Raw genomic sequence first — 24159 nt, forward strand, 5'->3', positions numbered from 1 at the left:
TAGGTAGACAGTTCAGGGCCATCGTAACTCCTCAGCACTGACTCAAGAGACCCAGGCCCTTTCTGCCTCTCTGCTGCACCAACTTTAGTATGTTGACTTTGCACCTTATAGTCACAATGTGGCTGCCATATCTCCAACTTTTCTTCCATATTCCAGGCAGTCAATATTGTTAAGTGGAAAGGAGCAATATTAAAGAATTGTGTCAGCTTCTGTTTTTTTGTTTGGTTTGGTTTCAATAAAATAGAAACCCAGCCCAGCAATCTTTGGTTCACATTTCATCCTCCAACACTGTGTCAAGGGTGCCCCTACCTGGAAAATAGCTAAGGAGGAGAAAATGCAAGTGAGCACTGGGTCATTGAATGAACACTGTGCCCCACTGCCTTTCACTCACATTTCTCTCTCCACTTGGCATGCTCTTTCTGTCCTCTCTCCTGTGCCTTTCTTCCACATCTTTTGTCCCATTTCTGATGGAAGTTCTTTATATTTTCCTATGGAATATCACATTTTAACCTCCATAATACAAGGCAGAATATCTGTAACTAGCTTTGTGCAGCTGTGTCTTAATCTTGAGGTTGAAAACTATATGACTCAGTTGCAAGTTTCAAAATTTTTTTTTCCAGGATTTGCTGGTTTATCTGGATCCAAAGGCTAAAATGATGTGCATCTTATTGTCGTCTGTGTCTATTCTTGTTCTCAAACTTATCCATCCTCCTTCCTACCCCTCTTTGCTTCCCTAATTCCCCTTCTCTCTCCGCCTCTCTCTCTCATTCTTTATTCTACTTTCCTCTGTTTTCCTTCATTTATGAATAGGTTCTCAACACATTGTATAAGAGGTAGCTGTCTGTGGCTCTTAATGTATCTGGTTTTTAATCAGTCCTGAATGTTCATTGGAAGGACTAATGCTGAAGCTGAGGCTCCCATACTTTGGCCACCTGATGCAAAGAACTGATTCATTGGAAAAGACCCTGATGCTTGAAAAGATTGAAGGCAGAAGGAGAAGGGGTGACAGAAGATACGATGGTTGGATGGCGTCATCGACTTGATGAACATGAGTTTGAGCAAGATCTGGGAGTTGGTGATGGATAGGGAAGCCTGGCATGCTTCAGTCCATGGGGTCGCAAAGAGCTGGACACGACTGAGTGACTGAACTGAACTGTTTTCATTGTAACAGAGTCAGGGACCCACTCTTGCTCCCAATGCATTTATCAAATGTTTCTGGAAGAAATCTGATTAGCCTTGAGTGACCACATTTCTACCCTTTAGCTAAACTGGGCAGAGGAGAATAGAATGTTAAGATTGGCTAAGCCTATGTCATGTGACCATTCTGGTGACCCACGGGTAGAGAGGAATGTAATTGGTTGTCCCACCACAATCATAGGTGATGTTGGGAAGAAATCTTGTGCAGGCAAAATAATAGCTGCTATTTTTTCTTTTTTTTTTTTTAATTCCAAGTGTACGCCTCTGACAAAGTAAGTAGGCGCTCAGTAAGTATTTGAAGAAATGAAAGGAAAATTAGGATAAGAACTGAGCTGATCTATAAGAAGATAGGAGGAAGACAGGTAGCGTTTCAGTGTCTCAAAAGCTGTATTTAGATCATATAGTGCCATTCTATATTTTGAAGCCATTTGAATTCCCAGTAAATAAGTCGTTCAAGTTTTTAAAAAACAAGAAATTTCAACCCAGAATCACACCCCAAAATATGCTATCTTACCAGTTGCCCTTGCAGCAAATATATATTGAGTGTCTCCTCTATGCTAAGGCACAAAGAGGAAGGTAAATGCACTTTTAGTGAAGGTAATTGAAATGTTTTTCCTCTATACTTAAAGAAAATGTTAATCTGATAGAGAAAATAACAGGTGATGACATAGTTAGCAAGTAGAATATATTCAGGGAACCAACCATTTGCTTCCTTAAAGCGTCTTAGAAAACTGCATAGTGGTGTATTCAACTCTATGGAAATAAGAAATTTAAGGAAATGAATTCAGATATTTAGCCCTATTTATTTTAAACTAAATAAAGAGGCATTTGATACATCTTTAGGCCTCTCAGAAAACATCCAAAACAAAAGCATGTAATTCCAAATAAAACAGGTTTATATTTACACATTTTATTTCTGTTACCCTGTTGATTGATTCAGAAGAGTTGTGGGGTGAAAGATTGTACCATTTATTTCTCCTGATTTTTTTCCATTTGCCTGGAATAACTCAGTTTATTAGAGATTTCTGAGAAGTTCACTGCCATTGCCCTCCTGTCTTTTGCAATCAGTGTTTGGGGTAAGGAAAGGATGAACCTGAAGCATGGTTAGCTCTTTGTCACTGCTGCGCTGACTCATTATATCTCCAGAAAGCACGCTGAACCTGTCAGGCAAAGCTTCCTAAAGCTGGGTCCTTTCAGTTCATTCTTACAGGGGTAATAAGGCTTGGAACTTATTTCAGTGGGTCTGCCCTGTAGAAGCATTCCTCTTGGTTTTCTTTTGAAGATTGATTGGTTTGCAAAGAAAGGCCAACAGTACTGGTCTTTTTTTCTCACTTTCTCTCTTCTTTCCATTCTTGAAAACTTGATAGTTGTGTTCAATAAGAAGTCTTACTTGACAGATTCTGTGTCAATGCTTTATGTAGTTCTTTAAACCTGATTCTTGAAGCTGAGCAACTTTTAATGGGACTCTTTAGTGAAGCCAAAACCACTTATATAATCTAGCTCTGTAGTGTAGTGTTTTTATGATTTTCTTAAATGGTGCCATGAGATAGAAAAAGATAGAGTAGGCAAGGGGTGGGATGGAACGAGAGATGCAAGAGAATTTCTAAAACTAGAAATTTAACAGACTGACTCATATTAAGTTTCACAGTAGCCTGCTGGAAAGAAATGTCTGAACACAATTTCTGACTTTTTTTAAGGTAATTGACAATAATTATAAGTGTTTGTGGTAAACCACAACAATCGCTCTATAATGTTGTGCTCAGAATATTCCACTAGACCAAGTTAATGAGGATGTTTCACAGCAGTATGTTTAATTCTAGTCAAGTAAAATCAATTTAAATAAATGCAACATAAAATTCAAACACCTACTCTGTGCCCCAAGTCTTTTTGGGGGATCTAGAAAACTTCTTTTAAGTAGTTCTTACAATTGAGGCATTTGATCCAGTGGCAGAAATATGAAAAGGTAAAAAGAATGCTCATGATAAAATTTGATAGGTGCTCTGAGAGTAGAAATATGAGGAATTAAGGGAACCTTTACATTTGATATCGTTTGTTCTGAGGACGTGTTTTATATCCTGACTCCCAATTTTAGGAGGTCCCCTGTGAACCTATAGGATACCAAAAGTGATTTTTTTTCTTCTGTAATGTGGTGGGGATTTATACATCACACTCAGTTATACAAAAACAGTATTCTGTTTTATTTGTCAATAACTACATTCTGTCTGCACTGATGGAGAAAGTAACTTTGCTAAGCAAATTTATTTCAGCCATGTTTGGTTTATATTGGTCTCTTTCAGATGAATTCAATTGCAGTTGACTAAGTCCTTAGTCAATTTGAAGTTCCTATTCCATGTCAAGAAGGTGTCTTCTCTCAATGAATCTGCACTCCTGTTTTTTTCCCAAATTGATGCTGAGTGAAGTGAAAGTTGATCAGTTGTATCCAACTCGGTACGATCCCATGGACTGTAGCCCACCAGGCTCCTCTGTCCATGGAATTCTCCAGGCAAGAATACTGGAGTGGGTTGCCATTTCCTTCTCCAGGGATTCTTCCCAACCCAGGAATCGAACCCAGGTTTTTACCTTCTGATTCTTTACCTTCTGAGCTGAGAGAAGGGCTAAATCCCCATGTCCTATAAGAGCAAGATGCTTCTATTCTCCGTGTTGTGTTTGTCCTCTTGGATTTCTCTGGGGTCAGAGGTACTGTCTAATATTGTCTTGAGAGGACGCCTTATATTGTCCCCCAAATATCTTATGTTCTTTTCCACCAAGGTCTGGCCATTTGAGGATGGTAAAGCTTATATAGGCTAGAAAGGAGGTTCCTTTGCTACTGAATTTTGAGATCCCCATAGTGTATAGCAGGGGTTGGCAAACTACAGCATGCAAACAAAATCCAGCTGCTGTGGGCAAGATCCAGCCACACCAATCCAGTACATTATCTATGTCTGTTTCAGTTCTACAGCAACATAGGGTAGTAGTTTCTACAAAGATTGCATGACACCTCAAACATTTACCACCTGGCCTTTTTCAGAAAATGTTTGCCTCGAGGAGGGTCAGCATCATGGCAGTAGGAGATGCTGTGCTCTCTTTGTCTCTTCCTCTCAGTCTGCACGTAGTAAAACATTCATGTCTCAACAAAGGCTTCTCTATTCCTCACACCAGGATGCTGGGAAGATCCGCCTATTTGTGTATCTGAAGATGGAGGACTGAACACCAAGAGGAGGCAGAGCTGAGAGCACAGCCAAAGTGATGCCTGCAGTTCTGGCCCCCTAGCTCTCACTGTGCCTGCAGCCCCAGAGAATCCAGTAGTAGCAGAGGCAGCAGGGCGCATGATTGCAGCTTCCCGGCCTCAGCAGCCTCAGGGATCTCAAGGAACCAGGCACCAGTGATGGCGGGACCTGTGACCCCTCCCGCTCCCCCTCCCCATTCCTCCAGTTGCAGCAACATACATAACTCTGGGCCCTCTGCTTGAGGCAGTGGTACCCAGAAACCCAGCAACCCTGAAAGAAAAAGAAAGTGAAAGTGTTCATCACTTAATCACTCAGTCCTGTCTGACTTTGTGTGACCCCATGTACTGCAGCCCACCAGGCTCCTCTGTCCATGGGATTCTGTAGGCCAGGATTCTGGAGTGCGTTGCCATGCCCTCTTCCAGGGTGTCTTCCCAACCCAGGTATGGAACCTGGGTCTCCATACTGCAGGCAGACTATCTTCTGAGCCAGCCCCTGCAATTCTGGCTCCTCCCATCCTCCCCCACCCGCTGTTGTGGTGCAAGCACAGTAAACCCAGCAGCAGTGCCAGAGGCAACGACACTGGCAGTAGGCAACAGCAAGACATCAGTGACCCTGAGGAGGGCACTGGCAGCATGTCTGGAAGAGGCGTTAGAGGCTGTAAAGTGCTGGTTCTCAGATCTATGAAAGGCTGCTCAGATAGGAGAAATCAAAAAACTTGTGCTATAGCGCCACCTACTGAAAAATAAAAGAAAAACTTATAATAACCAACTTATTGGATTGTTAGAATCAAAGTAAAAAATGGGAAGGAAATCAGAAAAGAAGGGATATATGTATACCTATGAGCTTGCAGGTAGCTCACTGGTAAAGAATCCGCCTGCCAATGCAGGAGATGCAGGTTCAATCTTTCAATAGAGAAGCCCTCTTGGAGGAGGAAATGGCAACCCCCCCCCCCCCCCCCCCCCGCCAGTATCCTTGTCTGGAAAATTCCATGGACAAGTGGGTCTGGTGGGCAATAGTCTATAGCGTCCGAAGAGTCGGAGGTGATTTAGCGACTGAGCAGGATCACGATGTATAAGTATAGTTGATTCACTTTGCTGGACTGTAGAAACTAACAAAACATTGTAAAGCAACTGTATTCCAATAAAGCTTTTTAAAAAAAAGCTTTACCTGAATAAGAAAGATGTTTGCTACTTCAGGTATGCTGACAGAGGAACAACTCATCAAGCATCATGAAAAACTACAGTAACACAGTATTACAAAGTGATAATCAAAGTTCTCCAACAACCAAACTTAAAAGTCATGTTATGTTGCTGTCTAACTGATAGACAATTCAAAATAGTTGTTACGAAGAAACTTTACAAGCTACAAGAAACTCAAAAAGGAAGTTCAGTGAGTGCAAGAATACAATCAGTGAGCAGAAGCGATATTCTGCCAAGAAGATTGAAAATCTAAAAAAGAACAAAACAAATTTGGAGTTGAAGAATTCAATAAGTGAGATGAAGAATGCCCTAGAAAACACTGTAAACAGAGCAGATCATATGGAAGAGAGAATTAGTGAACTCGAAGATACAAATATGAAAATGATATAGGTAGAAGAGGAGAGCTAACTGAGCTCTTTTTAAATGAGGAGATTTTATGAGAACTATTTGACTGCATTAGGAAAGGCAGCGTAAAGATAATGGAGAGGGAGAAGGGTGCAGAGAGTTTATTTAAAGAAATTGCTGAGAACTTCTCAGACCTGGGGTAGGAACTGGATTATACAAGTTCATGAAGCTAAGGGGACCCTTAATTACCTCAGTGCAAAAATACCTCTAAGACATATTAAAATTTTCAAAAGTCAGTGACAAAGGAAGAATATTAAAGGCAAACAGGAAAGAAAGACAGTAACCTACAAAGGAGCCCCCATTAAGCTATCAGCATATTTTTCAGCAGAAACTCAATATGCCAACAGTGAATGATATAATCCAAATAGTGAATGATAAAAAGTATCAGCCAAGAAAGTACTACCAAGTAAAGTTATCTTTTAGATACTAAGAAAAAAATAAAGCCTTTCCAAGGAAGGCAAGATGAAAAGATAATCTACCAAATGGGAGAAGATATTTGCAACTCATAAGGGGTTAATATCCAAAAAATATAAAGAACTTATACAACTCAACTATGACAAAACAGACAACTTAATTGAAAAATTGGCTTGAGACCTAAACAGACATTTTTCTCAAACGTACACAGATGGCCAGTGTAGCACGTGGGAAGATGTTCAGTATCACAAATTATTTCGGAAGTGAAAATCAAAACCACAATGAGATATCACCTCATGAACTTTATAATGATTGTTGTCCAAAAGATAAGAACAAGTGTTAGAGATGTGGAGAAAAGAGAATCCTTATACACTGCTGTTGGTTATATTCTTTGATGCAGGAATTATGGACAATAGTATGGCAATTCTCAAAAAAAAAAAAAATAGAATTACTATATGATCCAGATATTCCAATTCTGGGCATTTCTTTGAAAAATACAAAAACATTAATTCGAAAAAATGTAGGCACCCGTGTGCCTATGTTCATTCCATCATTATTTACGATAGCCAAAATATGGAAACCACCTGATGTCCATCTAGATATGAAATAAAGAAGCTGTGTTATATGTATAGATACATACACACACAATGGCATACTACTTAGCCATAAAAAAGATGAAATTCTGCCATTTGTGACAACATGGATGGAGCTTGTGGATATTATTTTAAGTGAAATGACTCAGATGAGAAAGACAAATGCTGTGTTATTTTACTCATGTGTGAAATACAACAAAAAACACAAAGCAAAAACAAACACCTAGATACAGAGAACAAATTAATGATTACTAAAGGGGAAAGAGGTTACCAAAGGGGGAAGAGGATTGGAGGAAGGTGATAGGGGTAAAGGAGGTCATCTATATGATGACAGATGGAAACTAAACCTTTGGTGGTGAACACACTATAAGGGAATTTTTGTTGTTGTTCAGCCACTAAGTTGTATCCAGCTCTTTGCAACCCCATGAACTGGAGCACGTTAGTGTTCACCTTGGTGGTGAGCACACTATGAATACAGATGTTGAAATATAATGTATACCTGAAATATTTAATGTTATAAAACAGTGTTGAGTTCAGTTCAGTCACTCAGTTGTGTCTGACTCTGCTACTCCATGAACTGCAGCACGCCAGGCCTCCCTGTCCATCACCAACTCCCGGAGTCCACCCAAACCCGTGTCCATTGAGTCGGCGATCCAACCATCTCATCCTTTGTCGTCCCTTCCTCTTCCTGCCCTCAATCTTTCCCAGCATCAGAGTCTTTTCCAATGAGTCAGTCTTCGCATCAGATGGCCAAAGTATTGGAGTTTCAGCTTCAACATCAGTCCTTCCAATGAACACCCAGGACTGATCTCCTTTAGGATGGACTGGCTAGATCTCCTCACAGTCCAAGGGACTCTCAAGAGTCTTCTCCAACACCACAGTTCAAAAGCATCAATTCTTCAGCACTCAGCTTTCTTTATAGTCCAACTCTCACATCCGTACATGACCACTGGATAAACCATAGCCTTGACTGGATGGACCTGTGCTGGCAAAGTAATATCTCTGCTTTTTAATATGCTGTCTAGGTTGGTCATAACTTTCCTTCCAAGGAGTAAGTGTCTTTTAATTTCATGGCTGCAGTCACCATCTGCAGTGATTTTGGAGCCCCCAGAAATAAAGTCTGACACTGTTTCCACTGTTTCCCCAACTATTTGCCGTGAAGTGATGGGACCGGATGCCATGATCTTCGTTTTCTGAATGTTGAGCTTTAAGCCAACTTTTTCACTCTCCTCTTTTACTTTCATCAAGAGGCTCTTTAGTTCTTCTTCACTTTCTGCCATAAGGGTGGTGTCATCTGCATATCTGAGGTTATTGATATTTCTCCCAGCAATCTTGATTCCAGCTTGTGCTTCCTTCAGCCCAGCATTTCTCATGGTGTACTCTGCATATAAGTTAAATAAACAGGGTGACAATATACCAGCCTTGATGTACTCCTTTTCCTATTTGGAACCAGTCTGTTGTTCCATGTCCAATTCTAACTGTTGCTTCCTGTCCTGCATACAGATTTCTCAAGAGGCAGGTCAGATGTTCTGGCATTCCCATCTCTTTCACAATTTTCCACAGTTTATTGTGATCCACACAATCAAAGGCTTTGGCATAGTCAATAAAGCAGAAATAGATGTTTTTCTGGAACTCTCTTGCTTTTTCCATGATCCAACAGATGTTGGCAATTTGATCTCTGGTTCCTCTGCCTTTTCTAAAACCAGCTTGAACATCTGGATGTTCACGGTTCACGTATTGCTGAAGCCTGTGTTAACTCAATTTTATTTTATCATTTATTTGTTTATTTTTGGTAGGATGGAATCCATACTCCTTGCATTGGCAGCATGGAGTCTTAACCACTGGACTGCCAGGGAAGCCTTACTGTTAAATCAGTTTTAAGAAAGTGTTTGCTAACCCCCAATCTCTAGAATCTTTGGATTGACCACTCTCTGCCTGCCCTTCTTCTTGACATGCCCTTCTTCTTGACATGTTTCATCTTTTCCAGGCACACAGGATTGATTGGGTTTCATGCACAGCGATCCCAGATCAAATAGCTGTATCAGGTGCGTCTGTGCACAATCCTCCCTGTCCCTCTCCCTCTCCTGCTTCACTGCTTTTGCATCACGCTGGATATTAAAAGAAGTAAAGCACCAGGCCAGTCTCAGCTTGCCCCTGTCACTCATCATACCTGGGACACTGGAAGTGACTATATGTTAAGCTTCTGCTTTCTTGGCTGAAGAACTTTGCTATCTTCTTTTATGATACTTGTGTATCATTTTCAGCCTGCTTATGTCCTTTCTGGTAAAGAATCTGCCTGCAGCTCAGGAGACTCAGGTTCCATCCCTGAGTCAGGAAGATCTCCTGGAGAAGGGAATAACTACCCACTCCAGTATTCTTGTCTGTAGAAACCCATGGATAGAGGAGCCTGGCAGGCTGTAGTCTGTGGGATCACAAAGAGTTGGACGTGACTGAGCGAGTAACACTTTCACTTTTGTATTCCTTCCAGATCTCTGTTCTTTTTCTTTCCTTGAAAGGTTTTCTAGTTTGTATAGGCAGCGGCCAGTAACAAGAAGACTTTTCTTACATAAATGATTCTGAGTACTCTGTACTAGCAATACCACATCATAAGAGAAATTGCTAGGAATGAAAATTCTCCAGCCCTAACCCTAATCACTGAATCAGAACATCTAGGGGAGGGACCTGGAAGCAAGGTTTCAGTATGCCCTCCTGGTGATTGTGATGTCTTCCAGAGTTTGAGAACCACAGCCTAACATCATATCTGCAACTAAAACTAGTTGATCTCTGTTGAGCAGGTTTCATTCTTGATCTGTGACAGAGAGCTTTCAAAATGTAGAAGACTCCTTTCTCTTTCCACCAAGATTGGCTGGAGTAAACTCAAAAATTCTGTTTTGAAAATTAAAACATTCTTTTTTGTCCTTGCATTTCTCATCCTTTCTGAATTACTCAATGCGTCTAGTTAAATAAGGTAACGTACACAGGAAGAATAAGCATCTTATGAGGGTATGGCTTTCCTAAATAATACTCCTCTGTGCATTCATGATACAAGTTTTTTAGATGGTGGAGTATGTGCCTGGGACCAGCAATATGATTTGCTGAGTCAGGAGTTTTAATTCTCACTTGAAGTGGTTCAAAGATTGAAATCCTCAGCTTTCTTGGCCTGTTTCATTTAGACCTGCTTGGGCATCCCAAGGTTAGCAGGAGTGAAAGATAATTCGTTTTCTTTCCCCTCAAACTATACTATATTTCCTGAATTCACAACCTCGATGAGTAGCTCTGACAGTGACTACAAGCATCTGTTTTGGAATTGGATTGATCTAGATTCAAACACCAGTGTCATCATTTATTAGTGCTGTAATCTTGAGCAAGTGAACTTTCTACATTTCCTGTAACATGAAGGCAGTTCCAACTCCCATGGGTAAATTTTGGAAATTTGTAGAAAACACATGATTGATAAATGATATTTATTTATCTATTTACTATCCTAAACTCAATGCCGCCTCAGCATCCTCTTAATGATCAAGTTGTTAGGCATCACTTTCATAAATACCTTTCAAATAATATTACTTTTCTTTCAACAAATCTCCACTTCTAGCAAAGACCATCTTCAGTCCTTTGGGGATGACATAGTTTCTTGCTGTTCTTCCTAACCTTTTGTTGGCTTACCTCTTTCTTGGAGCTGCCACTTACAGTTTTGCAGGCTCCAGAATGCACAAGGCACCCATCTAAGGGGCACCATTCAGAGGTCAGTGAAACCTCCCATTCATGCACACTCAAACACGGACCCACTCTCACACAGCCATGCACACACCACACGCAGTGACATAAACATTCAAATGCACACACATACACATTTCCACAAACTCAGAGATCACCTGCCACACACACCCACTCACATCCGTTAACATTCACACACACATTTGTATATTTATTATGAAAAAATAGCAAAGCATGTTTTCCAACAGAATGTATGTTTATGTGACTGTATTGAGAAAGGGACACTTTTTATTCATCCACGTGGGGGTATCATAAGGCTTACTCTGCTGTCCTCTCTCATCTTTTCTTCAGGAGCTGCCAGAGTGATTCTGTAAGATGCCCCCACCCCTTCCCTGGACCACCTCCCATGGCACTTTATGCCCTCTCAGACACACATCATTGTTTGTTGCCCTAATGCTTACCCAAGGTTCAAAAACCCCATGAGATTTTCACTGGTACCCAGCCTTGTACCTTACCAAAAAGAGATGGGTAACAAATTATTTTTCATTCATTGACTAGGCAACAAGTGTTGTTTGGGGGCCGCTATCCAGATATATGGATTCACAAAAGTATTGTGTCTTAACTTGCCTGGTGATGGCATATTTACTTATTTAAATTACGAGGAAGAACTTAGAAAAATATACCTAGCCACTTCAGTCATTTCAGTTCAGTTCAGTCGCTCAGTCGTGTCTGACTCTTTGTGACCCCATGAATTGCAGCACACCAGGCCTCCCTGTCCATCACCAACTCCCGGAGTTCACTCAGACTCATGTCCATTGAGTCAATGATGCCATCCAGCCATCTCATCCTCTGTCGTCCCCTTCTCCTCCTGCCCCCAATCCCTCCCAGCATCAGTCTTTTCCAATGAGTCAACTCTTCACATGAGGTGGCCAAAGTACTAGAGTTTCAGCTTTAGCATCATTCCTTCCAAAGAAATCCCAGCCACTTAGGTTTCATTAATAAGTATTCTGTGTCATACATTTTTAGCAAAAAGAGAAATTCCAGTCCTCCATCACTGTAATCATCACTCTGTTCCTTTGAGTGGCCTAAAAGAGTTCCGCTATCTGATTCTTAAGCCAAATGTTTACAGTCTTTTAATGTCTAATACTTAAGGGGAATTCTTTACTTGTACCACCACTATGCCAGATACTTGGAAGCCTAATTTCATTTAGTCTTCAAACCAGTTCTGGGGATGGGTTTATTTTTATTCCCATTTTACACATGGGGGGATATATATTTATATATATGTAAGAGGAATTTGCTTGATGTCAAATGGTGCATAAAGGGCAGAACTTGGCTTCAGACCTGGGTTTATCTGCTTTCAGATTTTGTGGTTTTAGAATGATTACTGGACATTCTTTTAGGCCTCATTAAATTCATAAAAATTAGAGTGGAAAAGAAACCCAAAGAGTAAAGGATGAAATACAGTTTAATACAACCATTCTTTACATTTTCTAACTTCCAAAGTTAACATTGTTCTATTTGTAAGTGTGAATGATTTTAGCTAATTTTTAAAAAAATAACTGAGTTTATTTCACATATATATTTTTGTCTCCCCTTCATTTCCATTTGTCTGACCACCACTGCTACTATGTCTTGTCATAACATTCCATACATATTTAGAAAACCAAGCAAAGGGTGGAGTTCCATCTTCAAAAACTTAAAAAAAAAAAAAAACACGTTTTGGATAACACATTCTTAGCAATGGAACCTGAACATCATTTATCAAACATGGTAGGGAACGTTCTCACTCTGCATTTTAAAAAGGGCAGCCAGATAGCAACTGTTATAGGAATGAAATAAGATGGAAGATTTTAACAAAGAGTTTAAACTATTTTCTTAAATAGACTTCCTCCACTGCCATAGATCTAAATAGCCTCTTGATAAGTCATCTGGATACAGTTGTTCACATAACTGATGAACTTGGCCTCCACTTTGAGAAGGATACCCTCTTTTTCTCCACTTGCTTGCATTTTTACTTTAATGTCTTCTACAAAGCTAGGTCCTTCCCATGTTTTAGGGGTCTTTTCCTGTTGTTGTTTTTTTTTTTGAAAGAGTCTTGACCTTTTGATCCTAGTATTGATGATTTTGAGTCTTTTCCATTCTGGTTTGATTTTTTATGCACTTTTGGCCAGAGTATCTCAAATAGATTTCTTTATTGGAACTTTCCCTTCAGCTCACTCATCATCAGGGCCATCATCACCTTCATCATCACCATCTGCATCTTCAGCTGCAAGTTTGACTTATTTTGTGAAATGATTTCCAGATTCGCATCCTCCTCCTCTTCGTCTTCTGACTCTGCATCTTCCTTCACAGCCACTAAGTGCTGTCCACTGATAGCACAGAGGCCCTGGCCCATACTTCAACCATAGGCCCACAGGTGGTGCTACATCAAAGCCCCTAAGGGAAACTTTTGGCTATATAGTTTTCAAAGTTGCTGCTTGTGAAGTAAACCAGAAAGAAAAACACCAATACAGTATACTAACACATATATGGAATTTAGAAAGATGGTAATGATGACCCTGTATGCGAGACAGCAAAAGAGACACAGATGTGTAGAGCGGACTTTTGGACTCTGAGGGAGAGGGAGAGGGTGGGATGATGTGGGAGAATGGCATTGAAACGTATAATATCGTGTAAGAAACGAATCGCCAGTCTACGTTTGATGCAGGATACAGGATGCTTGGCGCTGGTGCACAGGGATGATCCAGAGAGATGATATGGGGTGGGAGGTGGGAGGGGGTTCATGTTTGGGAACTCATGTACACCCGTGGTGGATTCACGTCAATGTATGGCAAAACCAATACAGTATTGTAAAGTAAAATAAAGTAAAAATTAAAAAAAAAAAACCAGTTGCTTGTGTTGCGTTAATTGGACTGTCTCCATGATTCATTGCCTTTGCTTCAACAGCGTGCACTTGGTCTGTTGAACTAGCCCCAAACTGATCATTCTTAAAGATGACTGATGCTCATTTTCACCATTATCTACCTTAAAGGGATAATCTTTGTCAGCCTTTAATTCACAACCAAAAAAGATAGTTGTGGGGCCTTGGGGGCTCATGTCCATGTCTATCCAGTCTTCCATGGGCAGGTGGTATGCAATTATGTGGAAGAGAAAGCGGGCAGAGATAAATAACTACTGTTCAGAGAACAGCTGTGTAGAATGGAGTCATACCAAGGTAGTCTTCGCTAATTTTTATATTTTGCTCTGTAGCATGGTGGTGTTCAGTCACTAAGTCATGTCTGACTCTTTGCAACTGCGTGGACTGTGGTACACCAGGCTCCTCAGTCCTCCCCTATCTCCCTAAGTTTGATCAGATTCATATCCATCTGAATCACTGATGCTATCTAAACCATCTCATCATCTGTCATTCCCTTCTCTGTTTGCCCTAAGTCTTTCCCAGCATCGTGGTCTTTTCCAATAACTTGACTTTTCACATCAGGTGGACAAAGTATTGGAGCTTCATCATTAGTCCTTCCAATGAGTATTCAGGGTTGATTTCTTTTAGGATTGACTGATCTGATCTCTTTGAAGTCCAACAGATTCTCAAAAGTCTTCTCCAGCACCACAATTTGAACACATCAATTAATTGTTTGTTGCTCTGCCTTCTTTATGATCCAACTCTCACATCTGTACATGACTGCTGGATGAATCCTGCTAAATTTTGACTTTTAAACTAGAGAAAAATCTTTATTTTCCATTTTTATGATCCTTGTTAGTATGTATACTCTCCCAGTTTTACACATCTGCAAATACTGGGTAAGATAAAACAAAGCATAGAAAAGGAGACGCTTAAGGCCATTCACAACTTCAAGCATCTTAATACCAAACTTGGAAGCAAGTGTATTCATGTTGAGTAGTATTTCTCTATATAAAGTTTGAAAAGATCTCTTATATATATATTTTATTCTGAAATGCTATTTTTCAAAATGTGTCTACAATGGGATAAACATTTTATAAACCTTACAAGTTGCCTTTAAAGAAACTACCAGATGCGGATTTATTGTGGGAGCGTGTTTATATATACAAATATTATTTTCCCATTTTCAGCTCCTTGTAAATAATAGGTGCGGGATGCTACATGTCATTATATTTATATGCAAAGCAGCATTTCTAATCCTGAGTCACTTCTTTCAACTAACACATCTGTCTTTGACCTCTCTTCCCATGGCATTTTAGAATTGCTGGGGAATTTATAATCAAAATTAGTTTGGCAGCTTTCTGAAAGATAGAACCAAATGTTCATTGCTGGAAGAAAAGCATCAACTAATCCTGCTTTTATTATCACACTCAAGAAAACCACTTTTTGCCACTGATTTTAATTCTGTTGTAGATTTCTCTTGGATCAGCTCTCCTGGATTTCAGTTTGTAATTATATGTAACGTGAACCCCAATTTTGAAATGCCTAACTTTCCAGTGTATGCAGTGTTTTACAGTCTATTCCATTTCTCTGAAGGAAAGTTTTCAAGGAAGCCAAGTGTTTTCCGTTTCAAATCTAAGTTTAATAATAACCAGTATTAATGCCTTGGTGTCATTCATTCTAAAATCTTGTCTGTCTTTTCATATAGCTAATATGTGTTAGTCACTTAGTTGTATCTGACTCTTTTGCAGCCCTGGTGATGTGAATCACCAGGCTCCTCCATCCATTGGATTTTCCAGGCAGGAATATTGGAGTGTCATTTTCATCTTGTCATTTACTTCTCCAGAGGATCTTCCCAACCCAGGGATCGAACCTGGGTCTCCCTCATTGCAGGCAGACTCTTTACTGTCTGAGCCACTGGGGAAGGCCCATTGCTTTTATGTGTGTATGTAGTATACTCGGGTATACGTATGTGTGTATAGTTCCTCAAGTTAACTCCGACAGAATTCCTTAGGACTTCCTTTAGCAGTAATTTACTCATTTGACAAATATATTTTGAATTCTATTGATGTGCTAGGTTTACTCCTAAGATTTAAAAGTAAACCAATATATAAAATGACATTTTTTATACAGATATATAAATGACCATGAATGACCCTATTCAGTTGTTCCAAGGACTCCAAATCTACTGGGAGTCAAGCAATTGAATAGCAGTTATAATACCATACAGTAAGTGCTTCTGGAGTACACGTAGGAGATGCACAGCCCATTCCAGGAAAGGTAGTGAGTGGAATGGAGGAATGGAGTAATGAAAGGTAATGGAGTGGGAGGCTGGAGCCATCTGAGGCAGGAAGGCTTTTGGCAGGGTGAACAGTGAGCAGCATCTAGAAGAAGTATTAGCAAAACCTGGCAGAGTTTGTCTCTTAGGAGTTGTTCTCTATGAGAGGCTGTAGGTATGGTGACTAAACTCATGGACTCTGAGTTAAACTGTGTTTGGATCCTGGCTCTGACACTTATGGAATATGAAATTTAGCATCACTTTTGTGTGTCTCAGCTTCCCCATTTGTGTAAAAGTGGGCTTTAGACCAATACCAACCTTGTGAAGGTACAGTGAGATTATATGTATTGATATAGGCAGATGCTTAGAGGAAAGTACTTTGAGAGTACTTATGTTGGTTTGTTAGTGGTGAGTGTCAGAGTACCACAAACTGGGTGGATTAAACAGTGGGAGTTTATTACTTCACATCTCTGGAGAACGGAAGTCCGAAAGAAATGTGCCTGAAAGGTTGGTTCTTTCCGGGGACTGTGAGAGAAGGATCTGTTGCTGGCCTCTCTCCTTGCCTTATAGATGGTCAGTCTTCTCCCTGAATCTCTTGGTGTATTATCTTCCCTAGATGTGTGTCTCTGTGTCTAAATTTCCCCATTTTACAAGGATGCTAATCATATTGAATTAGTGAAGTAAAAATCGCTCAGTCGTGTCCGACTCTTTGCAACCCTGTGGACTATACAGTCTATGGGATTCTCCAGGCCAGAATACAGGAGTGGGTAGCCATTCCCTTCTCCAGGGGATCTTCCCAACCCAAGAATTGAATCCAGGCCTCCCGCCTAGCAGGTGGATTCTTTACCGTCTGAGCCACCAGGGAAGCCCAAGAATACTGGAGTGGGTACTCCAGTGGATCTTCCTGACCCAAGAAACCAACTGGGTCTGCTGCATTGCAGGTGGATTCTTTACCAGCTGAGCTACCAGGGAAGCTGGATTAGGGCCAAACCTAGTGACCTCATCTTAGCTAGTTACATCTATGGCAACCTTATTTCCCAGTAAGGTCATACTCTGAAGTACCGAGAAGACTTCCACAAATGAACTGGAGTGGGACGTAATTGAATGCATGTGTGTGCATGCTCAGTTACGTCCGACTGTTTGCAACCCCGTGGACTGTAACCCGCCAGGCTCCTCTGTCCATGGATTTTCCAGGCAAGAATTCCTTCTCCAAATGAATGCATTACAGTGCTAAATTTTTTAAAAAGATGCTCATTTTCTGTTGCATAAAAGTTAAATGTTTAGACAAGATAGGTGAGAATAAGGAGGAAATTTGAATGGAAGTAGCTGCCCCTTTGAGAGATAACAATTGTTGCCCAGAACTGCAAAAATCTGTTTTGGTATATTTTTGATACTTAGGAGAAAAATGCCAAAGCCCATTTTTTTCATCATGTGCTAATCTTTTCACTTCTTAAATTGAAGATACATTTCTACTTTTAGTTGCTTCTTACTAAAAATCATAGTTATATTTTTCCGAGCTATAATGGAACTTAGAGATCAGCAGTTCCAACCATCTCACTTGGAGAGAAGGAGAGGAGAGGGACAGGAAAGTTGGCTAAGGAGACCTTTGTTATCACCTTTGTAACCTCAATGGTACCCTTCTGGCCCCTAAGCCTCTTGGGGGTAAGAGAATGTCAGTGGCAAATACTTCACTTACGTCTCACAGGTACTCAGTTGCCTTCAGCAACATTTACTTTCCCAACTCACTTATTATTTGTGGGAAGAGAAAGATTGCTTACAGAAGAAATGGATAAAATGATGCTTTAATCTATTGCTTTCAATTTCACCCCAGCTCCTTTTTGTATTTGGACTTTTGATTTAGGTTGCCATTTCTCTGCTCTTCAGCACTGAAATAGCCTCTTCCTAAGTATGTCAATCCTGTTTATTACCTAAGAGTCAGTCATTTGCTGCTGCCCCTCCAGGGAGTAAGTGGCGTCTTTTGCTAACTGAGATCTCCTTTCCCATTCCTGTCGTTCCCTTCCTGTCCTCCCTTTCACTGTTTCATTCTTCACTTTCCTTCCTCCTGTCTCCTCTCTCCTCTTTCTTTCCCTTTCGCCCCCTTACCCTGTCCTTTGCAGCTTCATTCCTTATTTTCCTGTTTCTTCTAGAGACAGTAAACAAGAAACATAGCTTCAATTGTTACTGAATTTTCATACATTAATACCTTGGAAAGATTTATGGTTTCTTAGCTGTGACAGTATAAACTCGGGGTTTATGTTCACTCAATACATCAATCACTTTTCTGCCAAATCTAAAAATTCTGTGTCAGTAAGCCACAGAGTTGAAATCTGTTAACATTTCCGACATCAATATGGTGTTGTCAAATTTGAGATTTAGCCTTTTTTTGTATTACTTTTTCCCTGCTTACATCATCATTGATGGTCTGATTAGAAAAAATGGAGTGATAAAATATGGCGAAACAGTTGTTACAGGGCTAATGTGTATGTATATAAGTGGTATTAAACAATTAGTTGAAATATCTAAGAATTTAAGCTTGAGGAGCTAGCATTTTCTTGTTGCTCATCATGTTTTTCACATTCAGATTTTAGGTAGATTAATAGTAGAATACACATGCATTGTATAATTCTTAGAGCAAAAGTGGCATCAGAGTTGTGTTCTTCTAGTTCTGCAGCCCCTCACTGCATGTGAGAGACTGTCCAAAAGACTAGTGAACAACTCAGACATGCAGATTCTGTGACAGTGAACGCATACGGCTTTGTTGATTTCCTTTTTCCTGGCATATAAATAGAGGCCTGAAAAATGTTTATATTTTAAGAATATTTTACTATGATTATTCAGTTTAGTTTTCATCTTTTTAATGACCTGGTCATTACAGTTACATCTGTATATTAACCCTGAAAAGGGTCTAATTTTAGAGTTTTATTTTAGATTTTGTACATTTCTGAGGAAGAAATATGACAGTGCCAGGGATTAAAAGGTCAGATGTTTCATTTTTCGTATTCTGTCTCACTATTTCCAACTTTAAGATCTCAGGATCCCTATAGACTCTTTGAGCTAAGTATGTGTATGTTAGTCGCTCAGGTGTGTCTGACTCTTTCTGACCCCATGGACTGTAGCCTGCCATGTTCCTCTGTCCATGGGATTCTCCAGGCAAGAATACTGGAATGGGTTGCCATTTCTTTCTCCAGGGCATCTTCCCAACACAGGGATTGAACTCTGGTATCCTGCATTTCAGGCAGATTCTTTACATCGGAGCCACCAGTGAAGCCCAGAACTTATTGAGGACCACAAATAAAGAACTCTGATGCTATTTGAAATCAGATTACCTGGATTTTGGTGTTGATTGCACGTAACTGTCTAATCAACTCCTTCTTCAGCCTTTGTGAACTTATATATCCTTCCACAAATGAATGGTTTAAGAGTGGGAATGCTTTAAATGTAATAACTACTTGTGAAGTGGTGAGTCCCTCACTCCTGAGGGTTTCACGTCCAAGAAGGCACCAGATTTCCAGCACGTTGCTAACAGCATGTAGAGGGGCATGTAAGCTTGATTGCTTCAACGTCCATAGATACCATTTCTCCCCTTTGAGGACAATAGCCATATATCCACATTCTACATCAGGGAATAAATGAATTGGGAGCAGAAACCGATCCATGGCTGCTAAGACCCTTGAGGTGAACCTTAGATTGAGAGCACAGGGAAACAGTGTGTCAGACAAATGAAATCAGTATGTGATTGTCAATGTTTTTAAAGTTTTCTAGAATGAGGTAACACTGAAGGCTGTGCTTGTATGTGTGGGGCAAGGAGGATGTGGGAAATCTCTGTATTTTTCTGTCCAGTTTTGCTGTGAACTGAGACCTGTTCTAAAAATTAACACCTATTTTAAAAAGAAATGCTCTCCACCAGACAAAAAGCAAACAAAAAACTCCAAAGCCAGATGTCTTCACTGGCAAATTCTACCAACCTTTATTGAAGAAATAGTGTCAAGTCTACACAGACCTTTTCAGAAAATGGGGAAAGACAGACTACTTCCCAAAACATGTGATAATAAAATCAGACAGTTCCATTAAAAACAAAAACAAAAACGGTAATCCAGTATCTTTTATGAACATATATGCAATATCCCTTTTCAAAAATTGTAATCACTGTAGCAATAAGTAAAAAACATAATGAATCGTGACCAACTCAGTTTTATCGCAGGAATGCAAGGTTGCTTTAAATTTTAAAAAAATCAATCATTGCAGTTTGACATATTAGCAGATTTTTTTTAAAGGGAAAATATTTAACATTTAGAACTCACTCATGGTAGAAACTCTTGGCAAGCTAGAAATAGAGGGGAACTTCTGCAAACTTATAAAAGGCATCATTGAAAAACCTTACAGTTATCATTCTCCAGTATGGCAAAATGCTTTTCCTCTAAGTTCAAGAGCAAACCAAGTATGTCCACTCTGACCACTCCTTTTTGATGTTGTATAGAATATCCTAGCCAAACCAGTAAGTCTAAGGAAAAATTCTACATCTTCGTAAGGAAGAAGCGAACTCTCTAACATTATTGTTTTTCTTTTTTTGGTAGAAAATCTTGAGGAATCATCAAAAAATGCATTCAAACTAATAATTGGGTTTGTCAAGGTTGCAATGTGCAAATTGCTTACTACTCTCATGTTTTTTCCCGAGAGAAATGGACTTTTTGTCCACACACAAATTTATATGCAAATATTCAGTGTAGCTGTTAAAATAATAGTCAAACAGTAGAAAAAAAACTCAGTGTTTATCAGTTATTACTGTGATTTAACAAATGTAGTGGTATCTATAGACAATGGAATTCTACTTCTCAGCAATAAAAAGTACTGAGCTATTGGTACCTATAAAAACTCTCAGAAACCTCATGCCAAGTGAGAGCAGCTAGACATAAAGGACTCCATGCTGCAATATTCTTTATATGATATTCTAGGAGAAGCAAAATTAAAGTAAATAGATCACTAGTTGCCAGTGGTCAAGACCCAGAGAGAAATTGACAGCCAGGGTCATGAGGGAACTTTTGGGGACAATAGAATAATTCTGCACTATGATAGGTATATTGGCAACAGGACTACAAACATTTGTTAAAACTCTTTGAATTGTATACTTAAAATAAATTTTATTTCTCATAAATTATACTAATATAAAGCTGACTAAAAGTAAGATATAAGGCTCTATCTTCAGATAACTCTTAACAATCATACTGACAAAAAATGTCCCCAAGGATTTCAGTAATTGATTCAGAGTTGTGGACTGATAAATGGATGAAAACAACCCCACTCTAGAAAAAGCTTAATATTATTAATAGAGCACAACCATTGAAAGATAATGCTGCACCATAGCCACATAAGGAGATCAGTACTAGCCAAAAGTTTAAATCTTCCATTATTTAATGAACTTGAGCCAAACAGTGGCACTTGTTAGTAATTTTAATGGTGGTAACAAATTTCATATGGATATGCTTTACAGTTTTAAAAGAAGTTAGAATCTTGTACTGTGTTTCCTGAAAGATCTTCAGGTCTGAGATATATTCTGACCATGAAAGCAAGAAAAATCATTGGTATAAATAGACATCATCAAACATTGGAATGTTCTCCAGAATGCAGTGTAATTTCCCAAGCCTTTACACACATTCTGCTAGCCTACCTGCTTCTGCTGCTTCTACTTTCTGAGAATCTCATTTTGGGCATCCCACATTCCAACTTGCTGAGACAGGAATGACTCATTCATTTGATTTGACTGATGAGTCATTCTCCAAGATGATGGGTACCCACTGAGAAGATTTGTTGTATTTGATGAGTTCACTGCCCAGGATAAAGAGCTGTTTTGAGGACAACAGTAAGCTCTGGCTTGGATGGGTGTGATGAAATCATATGGTACCAGCACAATGATGGCAGTATATCCGTGGCAGGTTTTATCAGAAGTAGCTGTGGCTTGACTGGCATTTTAGACTATAAAACCTCTTTAATATATAATTTCATCTGGCCTCTATGACATTTTTAACTTTTCTCTTTATAAACAAGTCTTTGTAGTTCTTTGTCCAGTGAATGGCTCTCAGTAGGTGCTCAGTAAGTATATATTGAAAGAATTTGTGAAAAAATTAATAAATGGATTAATGGAAAGATGAATAAATCAGTGAGGTTTGCAGAAGATATGTAACTTGGCCAAGGTCATAGGACCTGGCAACTTAAAAGAAAGCAGTGGACTAAAATGAGCAGTTAGTTATGCAGCCTTTGCGCTCAGATCTGGACCTTAACTTGCTTAGCCTCAAGTTGTTCATATGTGAAATCAAGATAATGGCTGCACTTACCTATCAGGGTCTTCAGTTCAGTTCAGTCTCTCAGTCGTGTCTGACTCTTTGCGACCCCATGAATCGAAGCATGCCAGGCCTCCCTGTCCATCACCAACTCCCGGAGTTCACTCAGGGTCTTAAGAGGCATTAAATGGAAAAATGTTTGCAGGCCCAACAGCACATGCCAGGCACTTGCTATTGTTGTTTAGTTGCTAAGTCATGTCTGACTCTGCGACCCCATGGACTGCAGCACACTAGGCTTTCCAGTCCATAACTATCTCCCAGAGTTTGCTCAAACTCATGTCCATTGAGTTGGTGATGCTAGCTAACTATCTCATCATCTGTCACTTTCTTCTCTTTTTGCCTTCAATCTTTCCCAGCATTAGAATCTTTTCCAGTGGGTTGGCTCTTTGCATCAGGTGGCCCAAGTATTGGAGCTTCAGCATCAAGCCTTCCAGTGAATATTCAGGATTGATTTCCTTTAGGATTGAATACTTTGAACTCCTTGCAGTCCAAGGGACTGTCAAGAGTCTTCTCCAGTACCATGTTTGTTGGCAAAGTGATAATCTCTGCTTTTTCATATGCTATCTAGGTTTGTCATAGCTTTTCTTCCAAGGAGTAAGTGTCTTTTAATTTTATGGCTGCATTCACCATCTGCAGTGACTTTTGGAGCCCAAGAAAAGAAAATCTGACACTGTTTCAACTTTTCTCCTTCTGTTAATATTTTCTATGAAGTAATCGGACCCATGCCATGATCTTAGTTTTTTTAATGTTGAGTTTTAATCCAGGCACTTAGGAACTACCAATTAAAATTTAGGATCTCTGATTTTCACTTGTGTAACTCATGTCATTCCATCATGCTTGTGAAATAATTGTTCTTTTTGTAGAATAAAGGAGCAAAATGAACACAGTTTTCATTTTAGCAGAGATAAAACCGTGCAGTTTCTTTGTCTTCCTTCTGCAGGTTCTGCTTACACTATGTATCTATTTGTGTGTCCTTTTTGGTTACTTTGGTCACCATTGGATAATGTATCTTCTCAAATTTAGTAAAAATCTAATTTATCTAGAAACTATGCTTCATTTAATTTCAGTTCTGGCCAAACCCCAGGGAAAAAAAAAGAATTAATCAAAGAGTCCTTTGACCTCCCTCCAAATAAATACCATAATGTGTACAATGCATGTGTAAATGTACAAAAACTCATAACCATTGATTCACAGGAGAATAATTTGGCAATAATTTACTGAAAGCTTATTGACTGTTTTTTAATATAATTATTATAAGCTGAATTTTCCAGTTTTCCCATACAGAGTCAATTGAAATTAGCCAATTAAAAGAAGCCAAGAGAACTGACAGCAGTTGGAATTAGTTTTTCACAGGCTTTACTCTTTACTGACCTCAGTAATATAAGGTCTATGGCTTCATCTGAGATGTAAATATCATTTATACTAAACCTGTTTCTTTGATAAAAGTTTGTGTTGGTGTTAAAAAATGCTAATCTTTACAAAAGATCCCAAACAAAAATTACTCAGAAAGTATTTTTTTTCACTAAGCAACATTTTAGGTTTTACAAACTGAATTAAACTTAACTGAAATAGGGATAATGATGAGCCTGCAATAGAAGAAACTAAAGGTATGATATGTGAACTTCATTTATCCATTTTTAAACAAAATAAAAAATCTGCTCTTGGGTTCTCCAACATGAATTATTGAGAACTATTTCTGTGTATCATACAATCAAATCTCTCCCTAACAAATATTGGGATAGAGTGATACCAGGCATAATCTGAAAATGTGAATATATAAATTTTTAAGAGAATAATCTGAGATTTATCACCAACAGGACCAAAATAACAGAGAGATATCAGACTGTGGATGATACATCATGACCTTTTTTGTATGCAGACAGTTTTAAGTATTG

The 24159-nt window shown here is 39.3% G+C and overlaps 1 protein-coding gene and 1 pseudogene across 4 annotated transcripts in view; one reads left to right on the top strand and one right to left on the bottom strand.

The window, feature by feature from the left end:
• The window catches only part of SLIT2 (slit guidance ligand 2), a 403430-nt gene that overhangs the window by 126148 nt on the left and 253123 nt on the right, over positions 1-24159 (top strand). The gene's annotated exons all lie outside the window — the stretch shown is intronic.
• On the bottom strand, positions 504-13885 carry LOC114115293 (nucleophosmin-like; annotated as a pseudogene).

The sequence above is a fragment of the Ovis aries genome, chromosome 6, assembly GCF_016772045.2.
Source record: "Ovis aries strain OAR_USU_Benz2616 breed Rambouillet chromosome 6, ARS-UI_Ramb_v3.0, whole genome shotgun sequence".
Lineage (NCBI taxonomy): Eukaryota > Metazoa > Chordata > Mammalia > Artiodactyla > Bovidae > Ovis > Ovis aries.